Source organism: Lolium perenne, chromosome 4 (genome assembly GCF_019359855.2).
Source record: "Lolium perenne isolate Kyuss_39 chromosome 4, Kyuss_2.0, whole genome shotgun sequence".
NCBI classification, from domain to species: Eukaryota; Viridiplantae; Streptophyta; class Magnoliopsida; order Poales; family Poaceae; genus Lolium; species Lolium perenne.
This window is the reverse complement of record NC_067247.2, coordinates 360403685-360430667: the sequence shown is the minus strand read 5'-3', so window position 1 is coordinate 360430667 and position 26983 is coordinate 360403685.

Here is a 26983-nt window from a genome sequence, read left to right as displayed (position 1 = left end):
TCTACTAGCAACGGAGAGCATGCAAGATCATAAACAACACATATATGATACATCAATAATCAACTTGACATAGTATTCCATATTCATTGGATCCCAACAAACACAACATGTAGCATTACAAATAGATGATTGATACGTCTCCGACGTATCGATAATTTCTTATGTTCCATGCTTGTTTTATGACAATACCTACATGTTTTGTTCACACTTTATATCGTTTTTATGCGTTTTCCGTAACTAACCTATTGACGAGATGCCGAAGTGCCAGTTCCTGTTTTCTGCTGTTTTTGGTTTCAGAAATCCTAGTAAGGAAATATTCTCGGAATTGGACGAAATCAACGCCCAGCATCTTAGAATCACACGAAGCTTCCAGAACACCCGAGAGCCGCCGGAGGGGGGCCACATGCCCACCAGACAGTAGGCTGGCGTGGCCAGGGGGTGGGCCGCGCCCCCCTGTTGTGTCGTCGCCTCGTCAGCCCTCCGACTCCGCCTCTTCGCCTATATAAAGGTCCCTGACCTAAAACATCGATCCGAAAAAACCACGGTACGAGAAACCTTCCAGAGCCACCGCCATCGCGAAGCCAAGATCTGGGGGACAGGAGTCTCTGTTCCGGCACGCCGCCGGGATGGGGAAGTGCCCCCGGAAGGCTTCTCCATCGACACCGCTGCCATCTCCACCGCCATCTTCATCACCGTTGTTGTCTCCCATGAGGAGGGAGTAGTTCTCCATCGAGGCTAAGGGCTGTACCGGTAGCTATGTGGTTAATCTCTCTCCTATGTACTTCAATACAATGATCTCATGAGCTGCCTTACATGATTGAGATTCATATGAGTTTTGTATCACTATTCATCTATGTGCTACTCTAGTGATGTTATTAAAGTAGTCTATTCCTCCTCCACGGTGTAATGGTGACAGTGTGTGCATCGTGTAGTACTTGGCGTAGGTTATGATTATGATCTCTTGTAGATTATGAAGTTAATTATTGCTATGATAGTATTGATGTGATCTATGCCTCCTTCATAGTGTGATGGTGACAGTGTGCATGCTATGTTAGTACTTGGTGTAATTGCAATGATCTATCATGCACTCTAAGGTTATTTAAATATGAATATCGAATATTGTGGAGCTTGTTAACTCCGGCATTGAGGGTTCGTGTAATCCTACGCAATTAGTGGTGTTCATCATCCAACAACAGAGTGTAGAGTATAGCATTTATTTATTCTGTTATGTAATCATTGTTGAGAGTGTCCACTAGTGAAAGCAGGATCCCTAGGCCTTGCTTCCAAGCATCGAATCTCCGTTTGTTTACTGTTTTGCTGCATGTTTACTCGCTGCCATATTTTATTCAGATTGCTATTACCACTCATATTCATTCATACCACTTGTATTTCACTATCTCTTCGCCGAACTAGTGCACCTATATATCTGACAAGTGTATTGGGTGTGTTGGGGACACAAGAGACTTCTTGCTTTGTGGTTGCAGGGTTGCTTGTGAGGGATATCTTTGACCTCTTCCTCCCTGAGTTCGATAAACCTTGGGTGATCCACTTAAGGGAAACTTGCTGCTGTTCTACAAACCTCTGCTCTTGGAGGCCCAACACTGTCTACAGGAAAAGGAGTGTGCATAGACATCAAGCACTTTTCTGGCGCCGTTGCCGGGGAGGAAAGGTAAAAGGTACTCACACTTCGGATCTCGGCTACTAAGCTATTTTCCGGCGCCGTTGTAAGTACTCGAAGCTATTTCCTTTAGATCCTGCAATTGCATCTTTTTGTTTCTTGTTTTACACTAGTTTGGCATAATGGAAAGCAACATGGAGCTTTTTATTCTATTTCCTGAGTTAAGACATGGATGGTTTGATGCGAAAATTAAAAAACCCATGGAACATATTAGTATGAATACTTTGAACACCATTGTTGCTAATGATATGGAAAATTCTAAGCTTGGGGAAGCTAGTTTTGATGAGCATGATATTTTTAGTCCCCCAAGCATTGAGGAGAAAATTTACTTTGATGATACTTTGCCTCCTATTTATGATGATTATAATGATAGTAGTCTTTTGGTGCCGCCTGTTATGGAGGATAAATTTGATTATGATTACAATATGCCTCCTATATTTGATGATGAGAATAATAATGATAGCTACTTTGTTGAATTTGCTCCCACTACAACTACTAAAATTGATTATGCTTATGTGGAGAGTAATAATTTTATGCATGAGACTCATGATAAGAGTGTTTCATTTGATAGTTATATTGTTTAGTTTGCTCATGATGCTACTGGACATTATTATGAGAGAGGAAAATATGGTTGTAGAAATTTTCATGTTACTAAAACACCTCTCTATGTGCTGAAATTTTTGAAGCTACACTTGTTCTATCTTCCTATGCTTGTTACTTTGCTCTTCATGAACTTGTTTATTTACAAGATTCCTTTTCATAGGAAGCATGTTAGGCTTAAATGTGTTTTGAATTTGCTTCTTGATGCTCTCTTTTGCTTCAAATACTATTTCTTGCGAGTGCATCATTAAACTGCTGAGCCCATCTTAATGGCTATAAAGAAAGAACTTCTTGGGAGATAACCCATGTGTTTATTTTGCTATAGTAATTTTGTTTTATATTTGAGTCTTGTAAGTTGTTACTACTGTAGCAACCTCTCCTTATCTTTATTTTATTGCATTGTTGTGCCAAGTAAAGTCTTTTATAGTAAGGTTCGTACTAGATTTGGATTACTGCGCAGAAACAGATTTCTTGCTGTCACGAATCTGGGCCTAATTCTCTGTACGTAACTCAGAAAATTATGCCAATTTACGTGAGTGATCCTCAGATATGTACGCAACTTTCATTCAATTTGAGCATTTTCATTTGAGCAATTCTGGTGCCTCTTTAAAATTCGTCTTTACGGACTGTTCTGTTTTGACAGATTCTGCCTTTTATTTCGCATTGCTTCTTTTGCTATGTGGGATGGATTTCTTTGTTCCATTAACTTCCAGTAGCTTTGAGCAATGTTCAGAAGTGTTAAGAATGATTGTGTCACCTTTTAACATGTGAATTTTTGATTATGCACTAACCCTCTAATGAGTTTGTTTCGAGTTTGGTGTGGAGGAAGTTTTCAAGGGTCAAGAGAGGAGGATGATACAATATGATCAAGGAGAGTGAAAGCTCTAAGCTTGGGGATGCCCCAGTGGTTCATCCCTGCATATTTCAAGAAGACTCAAGCATCTAAGCTTGGGGATGCCCAAGGCATCCCCTTCTTCATCGACAAATTATCAGGTTCCTTCTCTTGAAACTATATTTTTATTCGGTCACATCTTATGTACTTTACTTGGAGCGTCTGTTTGTTTTTATTTTTGTTTTGTTTGAATAAATGCTTGTGTGGGAGAGAGACACGCTCCTCTGGTTCATATGAACACATGTGTTCTTAGCTAATAATTTTCATGGCGAATATTGAAACTGCTTCGTCAATTGTTATATGGTTGGAAACGGGAAATGCTACATGTGGTAATTGGTATGATGTCTTGAATAATTTGATACTTGGCAATTGTTGTGCTCATGATTAAGCTCTTGCATCATATACTTTGCACCTATTAGTGAAGAAATACATAGAGCTTGCTAAAATTTGGTTTTCATGATTGGTCTCTCTAAGGTCTAGATATTTTCTAGTTAAGTGTTTGAACAACAAGGAAGACAATGTATAGTCTTATAATGCTTGCAATATGTCTTTTATGTGAGTTTTGCTGTACTAGTTCATACTTGTGTTTGCTTCAAACAACCTTGCTAGCCTAAGCCTTGTACTGAGAGGGAATACTTCTCATGCATCCAAAATCCTTGAGCCAAAAACTATGCCATTTGTGTCCACCATACCTACCTACTACATGGTATTTCTCTGCCATTCCAAAGTAAACTGCTTGAGTGCTATCTTTAAATACTTCAAAATTTACTATCTCTTATTTGTGTCAATGTTTTATAGCTCATGAGGAAGTATGTGGTGTTTATCTTTCAATCTTGTTGGGCAACTTTCACCAATGGACTAGTGGCTTCATCCGCTTATCCAATAATTTTGCAAAAAGAGCTGGCAATGGGATTCCCAGTCCCAAAATTAATTAAACTAAATAGACACTCCTCCATGGTATGTGATTGTTGGACGGCACCCGAAGGATTCGGTTAGCCATGGCTTGAGAAAGCAAAGGTGGGGAGGAGTGTCATCATAATAAAACTAAAATAAAAAGGCACTCTTCATGGTATGAGATTGTTGGCAGGCACCCGAGGATTCGGTTAGCCATGGTTTGTGAAAGAAAGGTTGGAAGGAGTGCCACCCAAAAATAAAAATAATTCATGGGAGCCGCTCTTTGAAGGTTTGTCTGGCAAGGGGGTTAGAGTGCCCACTACCATTCGTTGACAACAACAAACACCTCTCAAAATTTTACTTTTATGCTCTCTTTATGTTTTCAGAATAAAAGCTCTAGCACAAATATAGCAATCCATGCTTCCCTCTGTGAAGGGCCATTCTTTTACTTTTATGTTGAGTCAGTTTACCTATTTCCTCCCATCTCAAGAAGCAAACACTTGTGTGAACTGTGCATTGATTCCTACATACTTGCATATTGCACTTGTTATATTACTTTATGTTGACAATATCCATGAGATATACATGTTACAAGTTGAAAGCAACCGCTGAAACTTAATCTTCCTTTGTGTTGCTTCAATGCCTTTACTTTGAATTTATTGCTTTATGAGTTAACTCTTATGCAAGACTTATCGATGCTTGTCTGGAAAGTACTATTCATGAAAAGTCTTTGCTATATGATTCATTTGTTTACTCATGTCATTAACATTGCTTTGATCGCTGCATTCATTACATGTGCTTACAATAGTATTGATCAAGATTATGATGGCATGTCACTTCAGAAATTATCTTTGTTATCGTTTACCTACTCGGGACGAGCAGGAACTAAGCTTGGGGATGCTGATACGTCTCCGACGTATCGATAATTTCTTATGTTCCATGCTTGTTTTATGACAATACCTACATGTTTTGTTCACACTTTATATCGTTTTTATGCGTTTTCCGGAACTAACCTATTGACGAGATGCCGAAGTGCCAGTTCCTGTTTTCTGCTGTTTTTGGTTTCAGAAATCCTAGTAAGGAAATATTCTCGAAATTGAACGAAATCAACGCCCAGCATCTTAGAATCACACGAAGCTTCCAGAACACCCGAGAGCCACCAGAGGGGGGCCACAGGCCCACCAGACAGTAGGCTGGCGCGGCCAGGGGGTGGGCCGCGCCCCCTGTTGTGTCGTCGCCTCGTCAGCCCTCCGACTCCGCCTCTTCACCTATATAAAGGTCCCTGACCTAAAACATCGATACGAAAAAACCACGGTACGAGAAACCTTCCAGAGCCACCGCCATCGCGAAGCCAAGATCTGGGGGACAGGAGTCTCTGTTCCGGCACGCCGCCGGGACGGGGAAGTGCCCCCGGAAGGCTTCTCCATCGACACCGCTGCCATCTCCACCGCCATCTTCATCACCGATGCTGTCTCCCATGAGGAGGGAGTAGTTCTCCATCGAGGCTAAGGGCTGTACCGGTAGCTATGTGGTTAATCTCTCTCCTATGTACTTCAATACAATGATCTCATGAGCTGCCTTACATGATTGAGATTCATATGAGTTTTGTATCACTATTCATCTATGTGCTACTCTAGTGATGTTATTAAAGTAGTCTATTCCTCCTCCACGGTGTAATGGTGACAGTGTGTGCATCGTGTAGTACTTAGCGTAGGTTATGATTATGATCTCTTGTAGATTATGAAGTTAATTATTGCTATGATAGTATTGATGTGATCTATGCCTCCTTCATAGTGTGATGGTGACAGTGTGCATGCTATGTTAGTACTTGGTGTAATTGCAATGATCTATCATGCACTCTAAGGTTATTTAAATATGAATATCGAATATTGTGGAGCTTGTTAACTCCGGCATTGAGGGTTCGTGTAATCCTACGCAATTAGTGGTGTTCATCATCCAACAACAGAGTGTAGAGTATATCATTTAATTATTCTGTTATGTGATCATTGTTGAGAGTGTCCACTAGTGAAAGCAGGATCCCTAGGCCTTGCTTCCGAGCATCGAATCTCCGTTTGTTTACTGTTTTGTTGCATGTTTACTCGCTGCCATATTTTATTCAGATTGCTATTACCACTCATATTCATTCATACCACTTGTATTTCACTATCTCTTCGCCGAACTGGTGCACCTATACATCTTACAAGTGTATTGGGTGTGTTGGGGACACAAGAGACTTCTTGCTTTGTGGTTGCAGGGTTGCTTGAGAGGGGTATCTTTGACCTCTTCCTCCCTGAGTTCGATAAACCTTGGGTGATCCACTTAAGGGAAACTTGCTGATGTTCTACAAACCTCTGCTCTTGGAGGCCCAACACTGTCTACAGGAAAAGGAGTGCGCGTAGACATCAATGATCTTGATCATGATAGGCAGCTCACAAGATCTAAACATTATGGCATAATAAGAGAAGACAACCATCTAGCTACTTCTATGGATCCATAGTCCAAGGATGAACTACTCACGCATCAGTCCGGAGGCGGGCATGGTGATGTAGAGCCCTCCGGTGATGATTCCCCTCTCCGGTAGGGTGCCGGAGGAGATCTTTTGAATCCCCCGAGATGGGATTGACGACGGCGGCGTCTCAGGAACTTTTCTCATATTTTGGCTCTCGGTACTAGGGTTTACGGAGACGAAGGAATAAATAGGCAAAGGGGCAGCGTCGGGGAGCCAGGGGGCTCCCTCCCCACATGGCGGCACGGCAGTGGGGCCCCCCGCGCCGCCCTATGGTGTGGGCCCCCTACTGGCCTTCCTCTACTCTTCTTCGGACTTCTGGAACATTCCGTGGAAAATAGGGCCGTGGGCTTTTGTTTCGTCCAATTCCGAGAATATTCGTAAACCAACTTTTCTGAAATCAAAAACAGCAGAAAACAGGAACTGGCACTGTGGCATCTTGTTAATAGGTTAGTCCCTGAAAATGCATAAAAACATTATAAAGTGTGAATAAAACATGTACGTATTGTCATAAAACTAGCATGGAACATAAGAAATTATAGATACGTTGGAGACGTATCATTCTCCCCCGGGGCTGAGGGCTTTACCGGTAGTTATGTGTTATATCTATCTCTCCATGTATGATTTTTATGTGATCACGAGCTTTGTAATCTAGTTGAATAAGTAGATGTTATTCTTCAACTATTGTGCTACTCAAGAGGTTTTATTATGTGATCTCCAGGGAGACCTTGTCCGACGGTGTGAAGGTGACACTATGCACACCGTGTTTGTTTCTTAAACTTAATTTACAGAAATACTTATGAATTGTGGCGTCTAGTTAGTACCATCTTTGTATGCTCAAGGTGATAGTGTGGGGTGTCCATAGATTGGGAATGCGAACTTTAAGAAATGCTTATGCAGCCCTATGCAGTGAATTTGTGTTTATTATCAAACCGAAGAGTGGTTCAGATTAGCATAGTGAAGTGCTAATATTTATGTATTCAATTATGGTATCATTGTTGAGAGTATCCACTAGTGAAAGTATGATCCCTAGGCCTTGTTTCCAAGCATTAAAACACCATTACAACCAGTTGTGCTACATGTTTACTTGCTGCCATTTTTATTTCAGATTGCAATTACCACTCATAATCATCCATATTATTTGTATTGCACTATCTCTTCGCTGAACTAGCTAGTGCGCCTATACACATGACAAGTGTATTAGGTGTGTTGGGGACACAAGAAACTTCTTGTATCGTAATTGCAGGGTTACTTGAGAGGGATATCTTTGACCTCTACCTCCCTAAGTTAGATAAACCTTGGGTGATCCACTTTAGGGAAACTTGATGCTATTCTGCAAACCTCTGCACTTGGAGGCCCAACACTGTCTACAAGAACAGAAGCGTGCATAGAAATCAAACTACTTTTTGGCGCTGTTGCCTGGGAGGTAAGGTAAAAGTGCGATGACCCAGCATACCACTCCATGGTGTAGTACGCAAGTCATTGACATAACACAAGTGAAACACCGTTCCACTCATATTACATCCCTCAGAGTGGTACAACAAAAACGTATGCGAGTCCAAGGCATGTCTATAGAAGGATACATGAACTGTTTACATAAGATCAACACAAACTCCAACTTTACAGTGAGGTAAAACTTCAAATTAAGCTCCAGAAGAATGACTCGTAGTCTAACTTATTGCTAATTCTAGCTCTAGAGATACTTGGCTTGCTATAGAACTCTAGTTACTTAGGTGCTAGGATTAGGAAAAGGTTCCCTTCTATTACTAGTCTAAGTTTCCACTCTAGCTGATGCAGAAGTTGACTCCATTGACTTATTTGATTGGATTCTTTATCTTATTGCAGTAGACTCCTTTATCTTCGAGTTCCACAGTAGTTTCTCCTCCGGTGCCTCCATAACTAAGTAGGGGATTCAAAGAGGGATGAGTACGAGCGTACTGAACAAGTTCATTATAGGAAATAGGTGTATCATGCACTAACTACAACCACATACCAGAAAGTCATATGCGAATGCAAGTTTCGTAAACATGTTTTGAAAAGGTTTATTTTATTCTGAAAACTATGCATGTCAGTCTTCACAGGTTGAGCAGAACTTCACGGAGTTCCTTTCTTGCCGCGCTCGTAGTTCCCTTCTCGGAACAGGGAGTGACAAGCCACAATTTGGTACACTCTGCAGAGGTGCGTTACTTTCCAATAAGAGAACTTATCCTTGTTGCCAACCGAGCCGCGTGCTCGTCCACACTTCCTTGGTGTGAGGCCCAGTATAAGAAACAAGCCAATCACTTCCTTCTCTGCGACCCCGCAGACCCACCCTTTTGTAAGTCTTTCCTGCTCATCTATAGGTAGACTGACCCAGGCATTTGTTCTCACCTATACCATTAAGGTTGACTGTTCCGAACAATTCTTATGCCTTGTCCTATACACTATAGATAGACTAACCCGGACAACCCTTACAATCCATCATAGACATTTAATAAGTCTGCCCTCTCGTATATCTATTGGTAGACTATTCCGAATCGTTGTCCTCACCTTTACCAATAGATAGACTAATACACACAACCCTTATCACTAGTCCGTTGATATGCGAGAGGGAAAGATAGAGCTGACTTCCCTAGAGCCATTATAGGTCTCATGGTTAACGCGAAATGTATGGCGCTAAAATCACTAGACGGCATTGGTGATTAGTCCTAAATGAATAGAACCCTTGCAATGGAACCTCCACCATCAACACATACCATGGTTCCATTGCCAGGCACATAGTCATATTCATAATTGGAAAAGTAACATTTTATTTTCAATGTAGGAGTGATAAGTATAGTACTTTGCATATAGTTTGATAAAAATAATCAAATGACATGAGCAAGCGATGAACTTGCCTTTCTTGACTGCAACATTATGCAGGCAAAAGCTTCGATACGTGATAACTCCAAATTCTGAAATACCATCATCGTCCGGTAAGGACAATGTTTAAAGAACTAGCAAAGATGCTATAATGCATAGTATGAGATGCAATCGCTCTAAGCGTAACCTAACCCCGATGATTTATGATTGAGTGAGTTGTATAGATTTATTTAGGGTGTGTTGCACTTTAGAATGGTTCTCAAACAAGTTTCTTATTAGGGTTTGGTTATATTGATATCATAAACAAGTGATATAATGCATCATAACAAGCATACACACAAAGAATAGTGGTTGCATACATGTAAAGAGTAGTTGTTAGTTTTAAGTCATATAGTGCATGGTTGATGATTACTTGCTATATTTCGAAAGAATAACTTTTGAAGAACAATTTAATTAAGAAATAATAAGTAGTTCCAATAAGAACTAGTTACTTATATGGTTTACTTGTGTATTTACTTCAAAAGAATAACTTTTGAAGAACATGTTAAATAAGAACAATAACTACTATAAATAGGAGCTATGTGTTTCTAGGGTTCACTAAGATTCACTATTAGGTTTATTTAATTCACTAATAGGGACGGGTGGGTTCTTAAGTTGAATGGGTCCATATGCAGCAAGTATTGACATGTTTAATACTATGGTTGATTATAGGTATCATATCAAAGGATGGTTATCAAGGTGGCGTTATGAGTTAAACATTAGGGTTTATTAGGACTTCTCATTTGCTTTACTATGTAATCACTAATGGTTTCTAAGCTAGGTGGTTTGTTATGCCTCAAGTAGGGTTTTGTTGAATAAGAGCATGTAAATTGAATTGCTATTCAAGATTGGTATTATTATTGATCACCATGATTCTACTAGGGTATGATACTTGAGGTTGATTTCAATGGTGGGGTACTAAGAATGGTGATCAATGGTGTTAATATGTGGGTAACAAGTTAGGGTTTGCACCTAAGTGACACTAGTGGATCATATAAGGTTTATTCAAAAATAAAGACATGAAATGATGCCTTCATGTGAGTTGGTTCTATTTTACTGGATCATGAGCATGCATTCATTTGTTTCTTATTAAGGTTCTATAGGTAAAGGTGAAGTTCATATGATCAAATGTGATAAACCCTAGGGTTTTAGAGTTGAAAACAATTTAGGATTATCACATGAAGTAATAAGATCAAGTTTCCTACTTATCTTAAAATTAGGATTTCTAAATTGTGACATCATTCTCAAAAATAACAATTGGTACTAGAGTTAATGTGATTAAGTACTTTGAAATAAAATTAATAATAAACTTAACATTTTATTAATTTTAGAGGGTTTAAGAATTAAGACAAATACTATTTAGGATTAAATTCAGGATTTGGTATTTTATGGTGGTTATTGAATTTTAAAATAATAATTTGTTGATTAAAAAGGTTCAGATAAATAAATAACTTTGTATGTATAAATAATATTAATATTAAACATTTTATTACTTTATTATTATTTAAAGAAAATGTTAAATGTTAATTTTCACTTTAGGGTTTTTAAAATACTACTAATATTTTAGTTGATGAAATATGATAAAGAAATTCAATCTTAACATTTTATTCACTTACTTATTAGATATTATTTATTTTTGAAACTAAACTAATTAATAAATTTTATTTGAATTAAGGATAAAAGAAAAGGCATAAACAATAAAAGTTAAAATAATTGAATTTTTATTTTGACAAAAAATTCATATTATATTTTTATTGAATATAATTTATTTTTGTGAGCATTTTGATATCTTATTTATATTTTTCTGAGCTAAATTTAATTATATTTATTTCTACAAAGCTTGAGTTATTTGCTTGTTTTTGAATTAAATGGAAAATGCTAAACGTACCGGTTCATACCCTAGCCCTAGAGATAGATAGGTGGGGCCTTTGACTAGGTCAATTGGCATGTGGCAGAGACCAGTCAACAAACGTTCGAGGCCCCACCGGCCATGTTGGCGTTGCCGGCGGCTCAACGCCGGTGGGCAGCGCACGACGGCGCTGCCGATTAACGGCACCCCAGGACGGCCTACTAGATGTTTCAGAACCACCGCGACCTGGTGAACATGCTGGTGGTGATAGTTTTTCAAAAAAGGGCACAGGAGCTTGCTCCGATGAGGTCTACCGTGGCCACGAACCCCGGTGAGATTTGTAAACAGCGCTATGATGCAGTATAGGAGGTAGGAATGGGCTCAATAGATGCGCAAGCTCACCCAGATGTTGTTGGAGTGCTCAGCGTTGTCGACTGAAGGCGGAGGCGAGCTCAAATTCACCGTTCCCGGCGATGGCCGGAGAAAGGTAAAACTAAAATTGGCATCGCACAGGGATCCCCTTCTCGATTCCTCCCGCCAGGAGAGTCCACGGGCGTCGGGCGCGTCAAATGAGCTACTCCACGGACTCTGGGGTGGCACCAATCGAGGGCTTCGTCTTCGACTCCGGCGACAGTGAGTGGAAGATAGCGAGGGATAGAGAGCGTCCGCGAGGGATTGGATGGGCGTCGAAGAGCAAAGGCTTCACGGAGCTTCTCCTCGTGGTTTTATAGGCCGAGGAGAACACTGAGGCCGCGACACGACGATGACGATGGTCGGGAGGTGGCGGTCTGTGGAAGATTTGTTTGGGCGAAGATCTTTTTGCTTCTGGATATGCTCGGACGTGAAACGATTAGGGCGAAGTCCTGAGCGTCTTGTTGGCGTACGGGAGAGTCAACAAAGGCGGCGGTGACGGGGCTCGCCGCCGTGTCGTGCTTGGAGAGGAAGACGAAGGCAATGGCCTTCCTCTCCACTCCAAAACGGTATGGCCGTTTCCCTTTGTGGGCTGGGCCACGCCGTGGGTTGCTGTTGGGTTGGTTTTGGGCTGCGTGGCCCGACAGGTAAGGCGTCTCTCTCTCTATTTTCTCTTTTCATTTTCTATTTATATTTTCTGTTTTCTACTTGTTATCTGAATTTAAATTGAATCTAGTTAATTTTGTAGGTTTTTATGCTGGATTAATTTCCACTAAATTAATATAGATGGTCAATAGATACTCTAAATATTTTGTAAATTTATTAATATTGTCAAAATTAGATTATGGCATGATATTTAAATAGGCATGTGAGGAATGATAATTCCAATTTCTTATGATTTTGTAATTCAAATTATTATGATAGGTTTTATACCATCACCAAATCATAAATAAACATCCTATTTTTATTCCCTTATATAAAGAATTAATTTGCAAGACGAATACTAATATCTAATTTCTTATTTGAGTATAGAATCTTAGGAGCATTATTTCATGTGTCTATTCTTCTATTGGCTTGGAACTTAGTTTGGGTTCATCCATAACTAAAGATATGGTTTCCTTAAATCTTGATTTAAATTTTCTAGGTATTTATGTTATTCTCATGAGACATGCATTTTCCTAGAATTAATATTTGAGTTATATAATATTTTATAACTTGCCCACTAGAATGGAAAGGTAGGGTTTAATATTGATATTAACACTAATTACATAAATGGCATTTAGGATTTAAGGTATTTCTAGCATAGTTTTACACTTGTGATTCATGATACACAAGTTAGGACATATTATTTTATGTGGAGTGGATCCCATATGAAATGGTTTAGGGTTTTGCATAAGCTTCACTAAATTGAAGTATAAATAGGCATGGGGTATGGCAGGGTTCTACTTAAAATTCCAAGTGGTACTTGGATTGAAATTCAAATGTGGTCTAGTGTTTTAGTGGTGATCGCCCATGTGATACACAACTAGGATTAGGATATGGGAATAAGCTTTGGTTATGTTTTATTGTCTAGGGTTATTCTAGCTCCTCACTTTGTTAGGATTAATATATCAAAACAATATTAGGGTTGTCTCTAGTGTTTGGATAAGCAAAGTTTAGGGTAATTCTATAACTCCTTGATAACCCACAAGTATAGGGGATCGCAGTAGTCTTTGAGGGAAGTAAAACCCAAATTTATTGATTCGACACAAGGGGAGGTAAAGAATACTTATAAGCCTTAACAACTGAGTTGTCAATTCAGCTGCACCTGGAAAAGCACTAGTAACAGGGGTGATGTGAAAGTAGCAGTAATATGAGAGCAGAGGTAACAAGAATACAGCAGCAGTAACACAGGAGCAATGGCACCAGAAAATAGTTGATACTACTTCCAATGACATATAGAACGAGTATATGATGATGAGAGATGGACCGGGGTTCCCAGCGATCTACACTAGTGGTAACTCTCCAATAAGTGACAAGTGTTGGGTGAACAAATTACAGTTGGGCAATTGATAGGATTCAAAGTATTAAGATAGAACATCAAGATTATTAATCATGTAGGCATGTTTTCCATATATAGTCATACGTGCTCGCAATGAGAAACTTGTACAAAATCTTTTGTCCTACCAGCCGGTGGCAGCCGGGCCTCAAGGGAATCTACTGGATATTAAGGTACTCCTTTTAATAGAGTACCGGAGCAAAGCATTAACACTCCGTGAAAACATGTGATCCTCACATCACCGCCATCCCCTCCGGTTGTCCCGATTTCTGTCACTTCGGGGCCTTTGGTTCCGGACAGTGACATGTGCATACAACATGTAGATACAATCTAAGCAATACATATAGAGCTTAAATCTAAGATCATGCCACTCGGGCCCTAGTGACAAGCATTAAGCATAACAAGATTGCAGCAACAATAACTTCACAAACTTTATAGATAGACTAATCATAATGTATCATCCATCGGATCCCAACAAACACAACACCGATTACATCAGATGAATCTCAATCATGTAAGGCAGCTCATGAGACCATTGTATTGAAGTACATGGAGGAGAGAATACCAACTAGCTACTGCTAGAACCCGTAGTCCATGGGGGAACTACTCACGGAGAATGATGGAGGCGGTGGCGTCGATGGAGATGGCTTCCGGGGGCACTTCCCCGTCCCGGCAGGGTGCCGGAACAGAGACTTCTGTCCCCCGAATTGGAGTTTCGCGATGGCGGCGGTGCCCCTGGAGTCTTTCTGGAGTTTCGTCAATTGGTATCGAGGATTTAGGTCGCGAGGGGTTAAATAGGCGAAGAGGCGGCGCAAAAGGGTTTCTGGGGGGCACACAGTAGGGGGGCGCGCCCCGCCTTGGCCGCGCCGCCCTGTGGGGTGGGGCCCCCTGGCTCCCCTCCGACTCTCCTTCGGTGTTCTGGATGCTTCCGGGAAAAATAAGATGTTTGACGTTGATTTCGTCCAATTCCGAGAATATTACCCGAACAGCCTTTCTGGAACCAAAAACAGCAGAAAACAGGAACTGGCACTGTGGCATCTTGTTAATAGGTTAGTTCCGGAAAATGCATGAAATCATCATAAAGTGCAACACTGGTGGAAAAAGGGGCTTTGGTCGCGGTTGGCAACTGCCATTAGTCGCGGTGGCGCAACCGCGACCAAAGTAGCGCGACTAAAGGCCCCCCCCTTTAGTCGCGGTTCCTTACGAACCGCGACTAAAGGCCCGTCCACGTGGGCCGCAGGCGAGCGCCAGGGCGGAGGACCTTTAGTCGCGGTTCTTCTGGCCAACCGCGACTAAAGGCCTCCGCAGGGTTTAGGGTTTAGCCCCCCCTCCCCCTAAATCTGGTTTCTTTTTAATTTGTATTATTTTATTTCTTTTGGGTTTTAATTTTGAAGGAGTTTCACATATTCTACGGTACTACATACATGCATATGAATGTACAATTTCAAACAAATTTGAAATTAGAACCAAAAAGAATTCAAGAGGAATATACAATATATATTCAATATCGGATGACCATATACAATATATATTCAATATTGGATGACCATATTCAATTTTGAACAAGTTAGTTACAAATTCTGGTGCATATAAAGTTCTACGTCATCGTAATAGTGTTCTCCTCTAGGATCGATGACTTCCCTCGCCAACCATCCAGCTAGTTCCTCTTGAAGTGGTCGGAAGCGAGCTTCTGGACTAAGCGTCTTCCGGAGGTTATTCCTCAGGATGTTGTTCTCACACTTCTGGTCCCGCTCATTGCAGTATCTCCGGATCCTCTCACAAACATAGTATCCACATAGATTGGTCCCCGGTGGCTGAATATCCCCAGTCGTCCGCACTGCCATTTTAAAATGTAGCTCTTTTTTGAATTCACCGACCTTGGTATCTACGAACCGTCTCCAAACCCTACGAGGCAAAGAAAATTAAATAAACAAGAGAGTTATTAATTAGTTACTTGATATTAGGAAATGATGAACGAAATAGGCCGATCGATATAGAGCGCAAATGAATGAAAATAATTACTTTTGCATCATTTTTCTCATGTCGGCCCAAAGCGCCGGATCCATATTCAGAGAGTCGTGGACGAGAACCGAGGAGGTCTGAACTTGAATTACCATAAGAATCCGGTGGAACCTGCGGACACGATACATGCACGATCATGCATAACTCATCGATTAGCCACATACCATGCATGGAGTAAACAAAAGAGAATGTGCTCAAGACAGAAACACTCACCCAAAATGGTAAGGAAATAGAATATCACTTTTCATTGCTGTTTTCTAATAAAACGCCACAGTCATCCTCCACGTCGGCGGGGTGGTGTTCTAACACATGTGAATTAACGATGTGTGGGTCAATGAACCCAACATCATGGATGTTCCTTATTCGCATTTCCCGCTTCTTCATTCTCGCATAATATATAGCGTACACAACAAGATAGTTAGGAAAATATATATATATATATAGTGCAGGCCGGCAATGAACGAGATGGGGTAGAAATTAATAAATCACTTACGAACGTAGCAACCGATGATAGATTTGTCGAGGTCGCGCAGATTGAACAGCTGGAACAATTCACTCGAGAGGAATTTGTACCCAGTAATGTTTGAAGTGATGCTCATATTTAACTTCCGCATAGATATAGTCTTTGGCGTTTTTATGTTTTATGTAACCCTTGTACCAATTTAGCAGACCTTTCATTTGTCGAGGTAGATCCTCTTCTGCGCAGGCTCGATGAGAGGGCCATTCTTCACATATGTAAATACTACGTCCTTCATTGGCGCCTCATCAAGGCCTAACGATTGCACGAAGAGTGATACCTAACTCGGCCGCTTGTTCTCGGCACTCGTTACGGTCAATCCATGTCTTTGCCGCAGCTGCTATGATATCGGGGGCATCCGGACCGGCGGCTTGCACTATGAGCGGGGCGATCGATTGTTTACTTTGTTCCCCGAGCTGGGCAACTTCTTTCCCCCTTTCTAATTTTTCTCGGCCTCGTCCTCCAAGGCTTTCTTCTCCGCCAACTCTTTGTTCCTCTTGAACTCGAGTGCTTGCCTACGAAGTTCACGTAAATAGTCGTCGAAAGATTCTTCGCGGCTTGGGATGGTGTGTTCAAAAATGACATAGCCCACTTCTTTTGCTCATCGAGAAAATACGGCTTGGGCTCGCCCTCTCTTTTCTTCTTGCACTCCTCCTTCCATTTCTCATGCCGAGCAGCCACGGCCGCTGCATTTTCCTCGACACTAAGTTCCCAAGGCCTCGGGATGAGAGGCTTCAGTGATGGCTCTGGTATCTTTGTTTTCTTAGGTACATAAGGGTCCGGGTTAATAACCCAGACTGCTTCGCTTCTTCGCCGGAGGTGGATTGGGGCGGTACCGGTGTCCGATCACCCGCCGGACGAGGATCGGGGGCGGCGTCGGGCTGACGTGAATGAGGTGTATTAGGTGAAGCACCACCGCCACTGTCACCGCCACCGCCACCGTCACCGCCACCGCCACCGCCACCGTCACCGCCACCGCCACCACCACCACCGTACGGGGTGGACTTGTTGGCGCCTCGCACTGAAACTTGATAAACTTCTTCTCGCCATAGAATGAACTCGGCGCTTGACATCTCCAAGTCTTTTCACCCCTTCGGTGTAGCAATGTCAATGTCCAGGTCCTCAAACCCTTGGACTATCTCCTCCACCGTCACACGAGCATAGCCATCTTGAATGGGGTTGTTGTGGTGGAGTGCTCCAGTGGTAAAGCACTGCCGATGGCTACCTTCATGGACATGTTCCCGATAGGATAATACAGATGACATGCTTTCATCTCCTTTATATCGTCCACGGGGTAGCGAGGAGGCTCCGGTGCAGTAATTTCGACCACCGAGGCTCCGGTGCGATAATTTCTATCGTCGGTGCACCAGCCGGTGAGGCCTCCGTGGAAGCCACGCTGCTTCTTCTCCGCTGCTGGCTTCCGAGATCCATTGGATGATCTTCAGCATGCTGCGCCCGAGCTGCATCTCTTTCGGCGACTAGTACACTCACGGTTTTCTTCATCACATCCATTTCCGTTACCAACTTCGCCACAACATCTGCATCCCGATCCATCTTTCTCTTACGGCTTACGTAACCGTACGGGTCATCGTTACGGGGAACCCTACTTTCCACGGAATGGGCCCCATGCCTCGTATACGTCCTCCGTGTTCGGGATTCCCGAGGGCTTTTGTCAGGGCGTCGTTGTCTCTGTTGAACCTGATCCTCCCCTCTTGAGCCTCCCTCATTGCCTCATTAAGCTGTTTGGTGGGTGTTCTTATTTTGCCCTGGTAAACACACTCCCGTGTCTCCGGGTTCAGCGATCCCCCATGCCCGTACCACCAGCTGTTGGCCCTTGGGTCCCAACCCTCCGTAGCTGGACGGATTCCTCTCGCCCTCGGCTCGTTCTCCATCTTCTCCCACTTAGGCTGCCAAAGCGATACCCTCCTGGCCCCATTTTATGATTGTACTCCTTCTTGGCCGCATTTTCCTTATTTTTTTCGATAGTTCAAGGAACTGCTCCGATTTCTTTTGCTTCACAAATTCTGGCCAATCATGTTGCAGTTTCTCATATTGTCCTTTGAAATCCGGAGTCTTGCCCTGCTAGACAAATTAATGTGCTAGATTTTGCTTGTATTTCCTGAATGCGTAGGCCATCCTAGAAAGAGAGAACTCTTTGACTAGCTAGCGCCTCTTCTTGTTTTCCGCAATCTTGTTACCCTCCTCATCGTATTTGCGGTATTCCGGAGGTAGAACGAAATGTTCCATAAGCTTGTTGAAGCAATCTTTTTTCTCTCTTATCGACAAAAGTGAAACCAACACGTGCCTTCTTTGGCTCATTCCACTCATGGCGGGTGATCGAGACGTTGTCTCTAACAACGGCTCCGCATTGGCTGACAAACTTGGTGGCGTTCTTGCTGGGCTCCAGCGGCCTGCCGGTTGCTTCGTCGACAACATCGATGGTGCATGTTTCTCCTGGTTTCATCGTCTTGGTTGCGCCACGCTTTGACGACGTACTCGATTTTTTCGACGATCCGGCCGAGGGCTAAAATAAGAAAGAGAGTCGCGCGCGTTAGTACACACACATTTATTCAAATCAGTTAGTTTGTATCACCAGACGCTCAATATGTATATATATATACCTCGGCGCCGGAGGTGGTTGCTACTTCCAATTGAAGATCGTCGTTTATCGACGTTTCTTCGGCATCATCTGCTTGCCGACGGCGCCCTTCATCTTCACACTCAAGGTTCAGATAAGAAGAGATATCATCTTCTTCTTCTCCGGTCGGCACATATGGAATATCGCCTTTTATGATGCCGAACATATGGTCTTCAGCGTCCGGATCATAGTTGTCCAGAATCGGGTCAGCTCTATCGTCCGCCATATGTCAGTCCTGAAAACATGTAGTAAAAACAAATTAATTGTGTATATGCATTATCACATCTCTTCTACATATAATTAAACAGAGAGGGCGACGAGCGGGAGGCGAGAGGGGGGACGCGTGTTATATGCGGACGATCGACCTCGCAATGACCGCGTGGCGGTGGCGAACCGGTGGCGAAAGGGCGCGGCGGTGGCGGTGCCGACGACACATAACCCTCGCCGCCCCCTCTCGATCCCAAAAAAAACACCGCGCGTATACGGAGGGGGCGACGAGCGCTGCCGGCCCCCTCCGTATACGCGCGGTGGTAGCTGGTCACCGCGGAAGCGCGTTCCCATGCCGAGGTGGGCGCCGTCGGTGGGGAAGGAGGACGTACGGGGAAGAAAAGTCGACGAGCACGGGATTTTTCATAAATTTGACTTAGTTAAAATTTAGTTCTTTTTACACAATTTTTTTTAAGTCAAATTGTAGTTCTTCTTTTACACAAACTTTAAACTTAAATTTTACACTATTTTTAAGTTGCAATATACTTAAAACTATTTTTCATTTAAAGTTACAATATTTTTAAGTTGAATAAAAATTTGAAGTTACAAATTACTTAAAACTATTTTTCATTTAAGTTACAATTTGTAAGTTACAAATTTTGAAGTTTTAATTTTTAAGTACTATTTTTTGTTAAGTATTTTTTTGTTAAGTACTTAGTTACAAATTAAAAAAAAACAAAAAAAAAAAGTGGGACGGCTAGGCGCCCCTGGCCCTTTCTCTCTCTCCTCACTCTCTCGTTCTCTCCGTTCTCTGCACACACGGCCGGCGGCGCGGCGAGGGCACACGGCCGGCGGCGGCGATCTGAGACGGCGGCACGGCAGCGGCGGCGGCGATCTGAGACGAGTCCTTACGCTCTCTGCGTCGTCTCGGGCGGCGGCGATCTCTGTGGCGGCGGCGGGCGCGGCACCGGCCGGCTAAGCGCGCGGCGACGACGAGGAGCGCGCGGGCGACGACGAGGATCGAGCGCGGCGACGGTCGGCAACGACGAGGATCGAGGACGGCGGGCGATGGTCCGCCGGCAACTGGCGGCGGAGAAAGATCGAGCGCGCGGCGAGCGACGAGCGGGCGAGGAAGAAGAAGCTGTTGCGCCGCGGGCGGCGCGGGTATTTAAAGGGAGGCGATTTAGTCGCGGTTGGTGTGGCCAACCGCGACTAAAGGGTTACCTTTAGTCGCGGTTGGCCACACCAAACGCGCCGAAATCCCTTTTTTCGGCCTTTTTTGGGGTCCCGCGGAAATGAGGTTTAGTCGCGGTTGGCCAGGCCAACCACGACTAAAGGCCTATTTCGAAATTTTTCCTATTTGTAAATGTTATAAATACAAAATAATATATCAACAAATTTAGAAAAATAAAACTAATTCATTTCTAAATGTGAAAAATATAAATAATATATCAACAAATTTAGAAAAACAAAACTAATTCATTTCTAAATGTGAAAAATACAAAATAATATATCAACAAATTTAGAAAAATAAAACTAATTCATTTCTAAATGTGAAAAATACAAATAATATATCAAAAAAATTAGAAAAATAAAACTAATTCATTTAAAAATCTTAAAAATACAAATAATATATCAAAAAATTCAGAAAAATAAAACTAATTCATTTCTAAATGTGAAAAATACAAATAATATATCAAAAAAATTAGAAAAATAAAACTAATTCATTTAAAAATCTTAAAAATACAAATAATATATCAAAAAATTTCAGAAAAATAAAACTAATTCAAATAAAACTAATTCATTTCAATATGTTAAAAATACAAATAATATATCAAAAAATTAAGAAAAATAAAACTAATTCAATTCAAAATGTTTAAAATACATATAATATATCAAAAAATTCATAAAAATAAAACTAATTCAATTCAAAATCTTAAAAATACAAATAATATATCAAAAAATTCATAAAAATAAAACTAATTCAATTCAAAATCTTAAAAATACAAATAATATATCAAAAAATTCAGAAAAATAAAACTAATTCAATTCAAAATTTTAAAAATACAAATTATCAAAAATTCATAAAAATAAAACTAATTCAATTCAAAAGTTCGTTGGCCCCCTCTTCCCGCCTCTTTCCGTCGACCCCCTCTTCCCTCCTCGTCTTCCCGCCATTTCTTCCCTGTCTTCCCGCCTCTTTCTTCCCGCCAATTGTTTCCCGCCAATTTCTTCCGGCCTCTTTCTTCCCGCCAATTTTTTCCCGCCAATTTCTTCCCGCCACTTTCTCCCCGCCTCTTTCTTCCCGCCTCCTGTCTTCCCGCTCCCATTTTTCCCGCCATTTGTCACTACATATAGGTAGCCCGCCTTGGCCAGCATCACATCTCTACAATCTCTCATCACTCTCTCATGGCTTCCACCGCACCCACTCTAACCTACCAGCAGGTGGAGGAGCTTTGCGCCTCGAACTACCCTTGCCCTCCGGCTACCGCGTCTCGCCGGCCGGAGCCTAGCGCCGGTGGCGTGCCGGTCCCTCCCGTCCCTCGTGTACCGCGCGCCGGGCGGCCATCACGAACCACTACTACCTCGACCTCACGCCGGAGCAGCGGATGAATCCCGCCGGCATCCCGATAACCAGCATACTTGGGACGCCTTCTTCATCAATCGGCGTGAGAGGGAGCTCTCCAGGTATGAGGATGACGGTCTGCCTCATGTAAACTTCCAAGAGGCCGGCCGTCGGCTATTGTGGTACGGCCGGACTCTGCAGATCGTCATGGACTACATCAAGGACGGCGATATCCCCCGCCTGCGCTACCCTCGCTCGAGCCACGAGCGCCGCCCCGACAGCAGCCGACGACAGCAGCCGACGACGACGCCCGGCAACTTAGAAGGCGCCGACTACCCGGACACCGGCGGCGGCTATGAAGACTACGAGTATGCATATTATACGCCTAGGCAGGAGTATGACTAAATCACTCCAAATTTCATGTATGCAGGAGTATGACTTAGTCACTCCAAATTTCCTATATGCAGGAGTATGACTTAGTCACTCCAAATTTCATGTATGCAGGAGTATGACTTAGTCACTCCAAATTTCCTATATGCAGGAGTATGACTTAGTCACTCCAAATTTCATGTATGCAGGAGTATGACTTAGTCACTCCAAATTTCATGTATCATCAGTGCTATCTCGAGTCAATTGAATCATTCGAAAATGGACACCAAACACATCACGGGTAATATAATTCACATGATTCATTCAACAAAGTTTGGTACAATAAATTATTACACATCATTTCTTCCCTTGTGTCCCCGCTTGCTTACGATTGTGCCGTATCCATGGAGCATCCTCATCATTTAACTTAATGCTTGGGTCGGTGTTCACTTTGAAGGGCGGAATTTCAGCAAACATATTATAATCTTCTGACATGTCTGTCTTGTCCTCCACTCCCACGATGTTTCTTTTCCCTGAAAGAACAATGTGGCGCTTTGAATCATCGCATGATGTACTGATCGTTTTCTTATCTTTCCGTTTCCTCGGTTTGCTACTCATGTCCTTCACATAGAAAACCTGAGCGACATCTTTCGCTAGGACGAATGGTTCGTCAAGGTAACCAAGATTGTTGAAATCCACCATTGTCATTCCGTATTGCTGGTCCACCTTTACCCCACCTCCTGTTAGCTTGAACCATTTGCACTGGAACAAAGGGACCCTAAAGGAGGGTCCATAGTCAAGTTCCCATATCTCCTCTATGTAACCATAATATGTGACCTTTTGCCCATTCTCGGTTCTTTGCATCAAAGCGGACACCACTGTTTTGGTTGGTGCTCTTTTTATCTTGGGCGATCGTGTAAAATGTATTCCCATTTATCTCGTACCCTTGGAAAGTCGTTATAGTCGAAGATGGTGTCTTGGCCAACATGTACAGCTGATCTACAACCTTATTGTCACTCATTAAATGTTTTCTCAACCAACTGGCCGAAAGTCTCCATGTGGGCCTTCCTAATCCAGGATTCAGGCTTCCCAGGGTTGTCCGAGCGTAAAATATTCTTGTGTTTCTCAAAGTACGGAGCCACCAAGCTGGAATTGGTCAGAACCGTGTGGTGTGCTTCAAATCGTAGAATGGCCGTCCATACATATCATTGATTTCCTTCCGATCGTGCCTTTTCCACTTAGTCTCCCCTCGTGCCGCGATTGAGGAAGACCAATCGGCTTAAGGTCGGGAACAAAGTCAACACAAAACTCAATTACCTCCTCATTTCCATAGCCCTTGGCGATGCTTCCTTCGCCTAGCACGGTTACGAACATATTTCTTTAATACTCCCATGAACCTCTCGAAGGGGAACATATTGTGTAGAAATACAGACCGAGAATGGAAATCTCATCGACTAGGTGAACCAGGAGGTGCGTCATAATATTGAAGAAGGATGGCGGGAACACCAACTCGAAATCGACAAGACATTGGATCACATCGTTACGTAACCGTGGTAGAACTTCTGGATTGATTACCTTCGAGAGATTGCATTGAGGAATGCACATAGCTTCACAATGGCTACTCGAACATTTTCCGGCAGAGCCCCCTCAAAGCAATCGGAAGCAATTGCGTCATAATCACGTGGCGGTCGTGAGACTTCAGGTTTTGGAACTTTTCTCCGCCATGTTAATTATTCCCTTTATATTGGACGAGAATCCTGACGGGACCTTCATACCGCTCGGGCATTCAAAAAAGATGACCTTCTCTTCTTTGGTCGTAGCGTAGCCGGCACGACCTTGAAACCGTTCCGGATGCCGGTCATCGTGGTCTTTCAAACTTTGCTGGTCCCGCCGTGCTTCCTTTGTATCATTTGACTTCCCATACACGCCCAAGAAGCTTAGGATGTTCACGCAAATATTCTTCGTAACGTGCATCACGTCGATTGCAGAGCGGACTTCTAGGACTTTCCAATATTCTAGCTCCTGAATATAGATTTCTTCTTCCACATGGCTACGTGCCCGTCGGCTCCCTTCGGAACTGATTGTCCGCCAGACCCTTTCCAAAGATGACTTTCAAACCCTTGACCATATCAAATACCTCAGCACCGGTGTGTTCGCAGGCTTCGGCCGATGATCTGCCTTGCCGTTGTAATGCTTGCCTTTCTTTCTTCTTTGGATGACCTTTCTAAGAAATCGACGATGCCCAAGGTACACGTTCTTCTTACAATTTGGCAAATGTACACTTTCAGTCTCATGTAAGCGGTGCGTGCATGCATTGTATCCCTTATTTGGACAGTCCGAAAGGTTACTAAGAGCAGGCCAATCGTTGATGGTTACGAAAAGCAACGCTCGTAGGTCAAATTCCTCTTCTTTGTGCTCATCCCACACACGGACACCAGGTCTGCCCCACAGCTGTAAAAGTTCATCAACTAATGGCCTTAGGTACACATCGATATCGTTGCCGGGTTGCTTCGGACCTTGGATGAGCACCGGCATCATAATGAACTTCCGCTTCATGCACAACCAAGGAGGAAGGTTGTAGATGCATAGAGTCACGGGCCAGGTACTATGGCTGGAGCTCGTCGCCAAAAGGATTCATGCCATCCGTACTTAGACCAAATCTTATGTTCCTTGCGTCAGCTGCAAAATCTTTGAACTCTCTGTCGATCTTTCTCCATTGCGTTCCATCTGCGGGGTGTCTCAACTCCCCGTCCGACTTACGGTCCTCTTTGTGCCATCGCAACAACTTGGCATGCTCTTTGTTCCTGAACAGACGTTTCAACCGTGGTATTATAGGAGCATACCACATCACCTTGGCGGGAACCCTCTTCCCGGGTTTCTCGGCCCTCAACATCGTCACCAGGGTCATCGCCTCTGATCTTATAACGCAATGCAAGTGCATACCGGCATTCATTCAAATTCTCGTATTCACCGCGGTAGAGGATGCGATCGTTGATGCATGCATGTATCTTCAGAACCTCTAAACCTAGAGGGCAGATAACCTTCTTTGCTTCGTATGTAGTGGCGGGCAACTCGTTATTCTTTGGAAACATATTCTTCAACATTTTCAGCAAGTTTTCAAATGCCGAGTCAGCTACACCTGCCCGTGCCTTCCATCTCAGCAAATCCAGTGTGCAGCCCAGCTTTTTCAGACCATCATCGCATCCGGGGTACAGCGCCTTCCTGTGATCCTCTAACATGCGATCCAAATTCTCCCTCTCTTTTTCAGTTTCGCAGCGTCTCCGTGCATCAGCAATGGTCCGACCAAGATCATCAACGGGATCATCATCACGTGCCTCTTCTTCACCTTCCCCTTCACCTTCCCTTCACCTTCAGCATCCTCCATGAAAGTATCACCGAAATGAGCAAGATAGCTTTCATCGATGAAATCATCCCCTTCTTCATCTTCTTCCATTATAACCCCTCTTTCTCCATGCTTGGTCCAACAATTATAGCTTGGCATGAAACCGTGCCGAAGCAGGTGCATGTGAACATCTCTTGAGGAAGAGTAACCATTCTGATTCTTACATTTAACACATGGACAGATAACAAAACCCCCTGCTTGTTCGCATTAGCCACTACGAGGAAATCTTTCAAACCCGCACTGAACTCGCCGGAGAGTCGGTTACCGTACATCCATTGTCGATTCATCTGCATTATTATAATATAAAATATATAATTAACCATCATGCATTTGTTAAACTAACTAGCTACAAACAATATAAATTAAACAATGAACTACACACACATGCACATTTTATCAACGACACATCAAAGGTTCAAGTTGCTAACCGCGATCGAGGAGGAAAAAATAAATGAGAAAGCTCAAGTGTGGCTCCAACACTTCATATCATGTTTGTTTCATGCTCTTGGGGCATTTCATCAAACACCTTATGTGCATAAGAGGAACCAAAAGCAAACCTAACACCCACTTGTGAAGCTTGTGAAGAGAATGGCACCAAATGGCTAAGTGTTGGCTGCTGGATGGGTATATATAGGGGAGGGGCTTTAGTCCCGGTTGGCCTGGCCAACCGCGACTAAAGGCCTTCGGGCACCTTTAGTCGCGGTTGGGCTGGCCAACCGCGGCTAAAGACCCCCCACGTGCACCGGCGGGCCCCCGAGCGCCCTGGGCCCAGGCCTTTGGTCGCGGTTCGCCTCCCGAACCGCGACTAAAGGTACCATTAGTCGCGGTTCCTGCAGCATCGCGACTTATGGGGCTCACCCGAAGCCTGTTTTTCCACCAGTGCAAGCAAAACATGTAAGTATTGTCATAAAACAAGCATGGAACATCAGAAATTATGGATACGTTGGAGACGTATCAGCATCCCCAAGCTTAGTTCCTACTCGTCCTCGAGTAGGTAAACGATAAAAAGAATAATTTCTGTAGTGACATGCTACTTACATAACCTTGATCATACTATTATAAAGCATATGAGATGAATGAAGTGACTCAAGGCAATAATCTATAGTTGCTAACAAATAGATAACATATAGCAAAACTTTTCATGAATAATACTTCCAAGACAAGCATCAAAAGTCTTGCATAAGAGTTAACTCATAAAGCAATAAATTCAAAGTAAAGGCATCGAAGCAACACAAAGGAAGATATAAGTTTCAGCGATTGCTTTCAACTTTCAACATGCATATCTCATGGATAATTGTCAACATAAAGTAATATGATGAATGCAAATAAGCAAGTATGTAAGAATCAATGCACAGTTGACACAAGTGTTTGCTTCTAAGATGGAAGGAAGTAGGTAAACTGACTCAACATAAAGTAAAAGAATGGCCCTTCGCAGAGGGAAGCAGGGATTAAATCATGTGCTAGAGCTTTTCAAGTTTTGAAATCATATAGAGAGCATAAAAGTAAAGTTTTG